Source organism: Triticum aestivum, chromosome 5B (assembly GCF_018294505.1).
Source record: "Triticum aestivum cultivar Chinese Spring chromosome 5B, IWGSC CS RefSeq v2.1, whole genome shotgun sequence".
NCBI classification, from domain to species: domain Eukaryota; kingdom Viridiplantae; phylum Streptophyta; class Magnoliopsida; order Poales; family Poaceae; genus Triticum; species Triticum aestivum.
The window spans coordinates 440322046-440328757 of NC_057807.1; positions in this window are offsets into that span (position 1 = coordinate 440322046).

The following is a 6712-nucleotide window of genomic DNA, read 5'->3' on the forward strand; positions in this document are numbered from 1 at the left end:
CCCTAGCTTTTATTTACATGCTCTTTTTTATCTTGCAAACCTATCCAACAACTCCTACAAAGTACTTCTAGTTTCATACTTGTTCTAGGTAAAGCGAACGTCAAGCGTGCGTAGAGTTGTATCGGTGGTTGATAGAACTTGAGGGAATATTTATTCTACCTTTAGCTCCTCGTTGGGTTCGACACTCTTACTTATCGAAAAGTGTTGCAATCCCCTACACTTGTGGGTTATCAAGAGCGTCCGAAAGGAGCAGATCTCAAAGACAGGACTGGGTACGTTTGTCAGAACACTATTCACACCATTATCGATATCTAGTCAAACAACTAATACATATGCATATTGATCTCCTTCTTAACAGTTTAGAGAGGTGCGGGAGCAGCTCCTACCAACGGACCGCATACTAGCACTTCAAGAGGAAATAGCGGGATTTTTGCTCGATCAGGTCATAGATCCCAAAGGAGAATACTATTACCCGCTACCGCGCCCATGAACCACTTGTCATCCTGCTCCGAAGGCACCAAAGCAACATGTAGGAGAAGTTGTATATATATATATATATATATATACATGTGTATGTGTGAATAATTAATGGTGTTGGTTGTGAGACATTCAATGATATATATTTATATATATATGCGGTTCTATGTACGATAAAATCTGTTTATATATATATATATATATATGCATAACGTGTACAATTTTTAGTATCGTAAAATACCAGCAAAAAAAAGAATTAAATGGAAAACACAAAATTAATGGAAAATAAAAAATATAACCAAAACCACCCCAAACATTTAGTACCGGTTGGTGTTACCAACAGGTACTAATGGTCTACCAGCACCCGGGCCTGGCTCGTGCCACGTGGTGGCACTTTAGGCACGAACCGGTAGTAAATGGGGGGCCTTTAGTCTCCACTCTTTAGTGCTGGTTGTAGAACCGGCACTAAAGGCCCTTACGAACCGGCGCTAAAGCCCGGTTCTGCACTAGTGGTTGCAGCCCTCAGCGGCGATGGGTGTAGCGCCAGTCATAGCTGTGCTGCCGCCCCTCACCATTAATGCTCCCTACACGGAATTGCATCGACAATGACCAGCCAGCCAGTCACCGCCGTTTAAATGGATGTAGCAAAAAACATCGCCGCCCGTAGCAAAAAAAGATAGCGAATGCGGGAAATCAATGTCGCTACCATTGCGAGGTCGCAGCTTCGCCTGATGGATGTAGCAAGAAACTTCGCCGTTAGTACCAAAATCCAACTACAGTTGAACCTTTTTTTGAGGTCGGTTGAAGCTTTTTGTGATGTCAGTTGAAGCTTTTTGTGGCACCGATTGAAGCTTTTCATTGTGGCACTGGTCGGTTCCAACATCTGTCGTCATTGTTTGAAGCTTTTTTGCAGCATCGTTGTAGCTTTCCATAACACCGGTTGGAACATCAGGGGTTTGTCCCCCTTGAAGCATTTCATCGTTGGTCCCCCCGCCCCCCGATGGAGGCCGTCACCCATGGCAGAGGTCGCCGACGCGGTTGTAGCTTGCAGCTTAGCCGGTGCCAACAAAATTCAAGGCCGGTTGCAGCAAAAAAGGGTGCTCCTGGGGAAGCGGGGGTGCGGGATGGAGCACAAGAGGTGCGAGACAGAGCGCGGTTGTGAGGGTGGCAACTGGCGGCGAAGGCGCGGGGTGGTGGAACCTGCAAGGCGGCGCCGGCGCGCGACCATGGGATGGCCTGCGGCAAGATGCGTGCGGCCGTGGGATGACCTGCGGCAGCATGTGCCCAACCCGCGATTCGGTTGGATCAAGTGGCCAACACGCGTTCATTGGAAAGTTCAGCCGTCGCCCTGGGTATAAACGTTTCCCTTTTTGTTTTGCTGCATAGTACTCTTCATTATTTTCCCGCGTGGAGAGTGGTTTATCTACGGTGTTGCATAGATTATCTATGCATGGATCCAACGTCCATGGTTCCTTTGAGATTCTTGTTATTTTATTTCTTGTTCTCATAATTTATCTCGTTTCAAAATGTTTTGTTCTTTTTTTCATTTCAGTGTGTATCATCATGTTTCATTATCTGCCAATAAAAAATGCTCTTATTTTGGATCGGTTTTAATATACACGATAATATACAACAATGAGACATTAATATACACTTTGGAATAAGAAGAAAAAGCAAATGTAATGCTTTGAAACAGGATAAATTCTAAAAATGGTAAACAAAAACGAAGCATGAATCTCAAAGCAACCATAGAGGATGGATCCGTGCACAATAGAATTGCTTTTCTGCCCATCTGCCACCATTCATCTTCTTCCCGCCTAACCGCCGGCTATCGTCAACCACAGTTAACTACACTACCGCGCGTGCCTTGTTGCCCCAACTAGCACAGGCTACCGTCTCTAATGTGCTACTACCACCTCGGCCATGCATGTAAGAGCATTTCTAATGTGGATCCTCAGACCTCCCGCAACCTCTAGATCGAGCTGTCTAGACACATTTTAGCATCCAACACAGTCCTGTATCGTTTTGATGACGCATCCAGTTGTCCGTTTTCCCACAAACCAGAAATAAATTGTGGCGGTGGCTTCGCGAGAGTCCGGACCACCTCCACATAGGTCTCCGACAACCCCAGTCCACTTTTCTTCCACTCTGGCCCTAGTCCCCCTTGCTTTCATCTGCACCCTCCTCCATTGTACCTCTCCGGCCACCGCTCAAGCATCCTTGAATGTCTGCGGACCCCACACGAGCGCCTGAATATAGCCCACCTAGGATCATTCCACGGTCAGGTACCATCCGCCCCCTCCCGACGCCGTACATGGCAGACACCACGCCCGACAGGTCTTTGGTCAAATGTCATTGAGCTTTTTTATTGAACTTCCTGTTGTTTTCTGGAGTAAGTGTCGTGGTCCTAAGACTGACAGTAGAAAGGGGGGTAGGTATGGAGAGGCAAGATCTCAGCTATGGCGAAGGTGTACACACGAGATTTACGAGTTCAGGCCCTTCTTAGTGTAAGTAACAGCCCTACGTCTCGGTGCCCTGAGGCGGTCGATTGGATTATATGTGTGATATTACAGGGGGTGCGAAACCTTGTCCCAAAGGAGGGGGGTGACTTATATAGAGTGCGCCAGAGCCTCAGCCATCCCCCATTACAAGGGGCTTAATGTACATAAAGTCGGGGCGTTACTGATAACGCCAGCCTTGAGTGTTATTAATGACCTTAAAGACTATGGGGTAAATGCCTGCCCATTGCAATGTTGAGTGACTCCTGTTCTTTGATTGGTCGAGTGATTCTCTAGATAGTCGAGTGACAGTAAGGGGGAACATGCCCGAGTGATCTGACTATCGAGTGGATAGCACTCGACATCTTTGCCTGGGGGTTTCCTGCTATCTCTTGGACTCTTTATCTTCTAGGGTACTGACCTTGGGTAGGGCGTGTAGGTCTGGCTTATGACCCTACCCTAGGTCTGTATCCTCATCAGTAGCCCCCGAATAGATCCAGGTTCGGCTGAAGTTGAACTTGTTCTGAGTTTTGCGCCTTCGCGAGCGTTTCCTGCAAAACGGAGAGCTCACGTTGGCACTTTGGCGTCGACTCAGCCACCTTGATCCATTCAGGGAGTTGTTGATTGAACTTGTGGCATCATGCGTCGAGTGCTATATTAGCACGCGGGATCTCGGGCGCAATTGACTGCTGCTTATCCCGGATTTCGCGGGATACGAAATTTCGGTGAAGCGCGCGGGATGGGGAGTGCCGAAGCGGGCGGGGCGGATAAAACAGCGATGCCTCGATTTCTGCACCGCCTTTTTTGCCACATACATTGTGTGCAACTGTTGCGGGATTTGACAGGATTGCCTGGTCCCATGCGTCAGTCACTCGAAAGCGACTCTTTATAAAGCAACGGGGCCGAGGCGTCCGCACTGTGCACGCCTGTTCCTCCTTCTTCCTCCGTTTCTTCACCGTTCTCAGCTCCTCCGCTCTCGACGCTGCTGCCCCGCCGCTATGGTGAAGGACAAGACCGCGGCGCTAGAGCACGCGAAGAAGGCGCGGGGGCGGCGAAGGGCAAAAAGAAGAGCCGCGGTTCGTCTTCACGCACGGGGCTGCCACCGGGCTGGATCCAGGGCGATTGGATCCAATCTTTGATTCGTCAGGAGGACCTGGACGAGCTGGCGGAGTCCGACCTGATCGCCAAGGGAGCGGCCAGGCTGCCGGAGGGGGAGATGGAGCCCCAGCATCGATCAGGTGGGTGTGTTCTACTTGCCACCCACGTTGACCGGGGTTTCTCACTTCCTCTGCACCCCTTCTTCCGGGGATTCTTGAATTTCTTCGGTGTGCAACTCCACCACTTTTCTCCCAACACTATCACGTACATGGCCGCATTCGTATCAATGTGCGAGAACTTCTTAGGGTGTCGACCGCACTGGGGCCTTTTCAAACATATCTTCACCATTCGCTCCCAGTCGGTCAAAAAAGCAAAGTCGAGTGACTCAAAAACCCATGTCATTTAGATGTGTGGGGGTTTAGGAATCCATAAGAGGCATAGAAGTGTCTTCCCTTCCATGACTCTCCCTGAATCTATTAGAGGCTGGCAGTCGACCTGGTTCTACTGCCAGGACATCTCTGCTCCAGGCCAGTCGACTGGTCTTCCCCACTTCTCATTCGACCGTGTTCAGACCCCTGCCCCACTGAAAGTGACTGCTGCTGAAAGCGTGGAGACAAAGATGTTGGTGGAGAAAGTGGTTCAGCTTATTAATGATGGCGTCACCGGCCTGGATCTGCTGGAGGTGTTCCTCAGTCGACGTATCCAACCTCTCCAAGCTCGCGATCATCCCATGTGGTTGTATTCTGGGCCGGACGACACCGCTCGAGTCCATCCAGAAGAAGTGTCGTCCAAGACCGTGGCTTTGTGGCTGAGGAGCATCACAGGCAATCAGGATAACCCCAGAGGATCTAGGCGAGTCATTCCGTTCGGTGATGGCAATCCGCCTGACAAGGTATACTCTTCGTTTCGACTATTTCATGCTCACACTCCTACTGCATTTGATGTCGACTAACTCTTACCCGACTGACTTGTCTCACAGTTATTCACTGAGATGCATTCGATGCCCAATGGCGAACAAGCTCTGGTGCAGGACCAGGAGGGAGAGGCCAGTGCAGAGGAAAGCGGTGAATGGGAGTCTTCGGACCATGAGGAGGAGGAGGAGAGCGAGGAGTCGAACGAGGAGGTTGAAGTCGACTCGCCACTGTGCTCCCAGCATCGATCCAAGCAGCAACATGACCCGGCAGGCGGGCGTGGAAAGAACGTGGCCCCAGGTTCCCACACTCAGAAGCATGGTCGGGCGTCGACTCCAGAGCCCGCGGAAAAGATCGCCAAGCAGCCCAAGGTTGCTCCTCCCAAGGCTCGGAAAACTTTGTGGCGGATCAAGATGGACGTCCTTGTGGCTTCGGTGTGAGTATCAATACTTGTGTTTATGTAGACCGACTGAACTCTTCCTCCTGACCGATTGGATCATGCATCTCTCCAGTCCCACCTCTGCTGCTACTGACATGGACATCGACAGGGCTCCAGGAGACGAGGAGGCCACTTCTCGAGCTAGTAAGTTCGTTCGACCAGGTTTCATTTGGGCGAGTGGATCGTCAATCGGCTGGACTTCTGATATTTCGCCCTTTTTGCAGTTCCCCAGGATGTCGTCGTACTCCCCGATGATGAAGAAGAAGAAGCGCCTCTGCAGGAGAGGAGGAGGAGGAGTGGAGGTTCGAGCAGGAAGAGACTCGAAGTTCAGGTCCCTCAGTCGACGCCGGTGCTTGAGGCGGTGGTCGAACGTTTCGGGGAGCCGGTTCAGACCAACGTCACATTTGCCGATCCCCTGACGACTGATCGTCCATCGGGACCAGCTGCTCCGGTGCAACTCCACGCGCCTGACCCAGTAACCGCTTCGACTGCCTTGCAACCGTCGCTCTTCGCTGCCTATCAGACCCCCGACGACTCGCCGAGTGCTGCCAGGGAGGCTCTTCGCCAGGTGAACCTCGTCATGGAGCAGGTGAAGGTGATGCACGAGGCTAGTCAGGTGGCTTACAACGCCAGCACTGCCCTTCAGACCAATGTTTAGGTCAGCAAAACACCGACTGAATTTTTGAATGTTGAGTTATATCCGACCACCCACTGGGTTGTTGCTTTGCATAGAGATCAGGAAATCTTCGACTCCACTCGACTCGAGTTGAGTCTTAATAAACTGTCTGAACCAGTGGGGGCACGCTAAGTGCACCCAGTGGGTGTAGTCCCCGAGACCACGGTTGTCTGCTGGCAGTCGACTGAGATCTTAGAATGTACTCTTGTTTTTTTTTGAACTCACGCTGGGCAGATGTAACGCCCCGAGCCCGGTGCCCCAGAAGACTTCCAGCTATTCCGAGTTTCGCCGTGTGTTTTATTTGGTTGTTGCATTGCATCATGTCATCTCTTGCATTGCATCGTTTCATCATGCCATCATATCATTAAGTTTTATAACTCTTCTAAATAAATTGTATGGATTTTTCGATCCATTTAAATCGAGGGAATTCACTTGTGATTTCTCTTTATAACATATTAAAGCCTCTCAATATTATTACGGAGCTATATTAAATATTCCACTAATTCGGAATCACCCATAAACACACTTGCAAAATAATTTCGTTCCTTTTTTTCTGCTTCAAGTTTGGTCTCCAAACTTTGCCCTAAATTTCTTTCATCATTTTCCGGAGCCC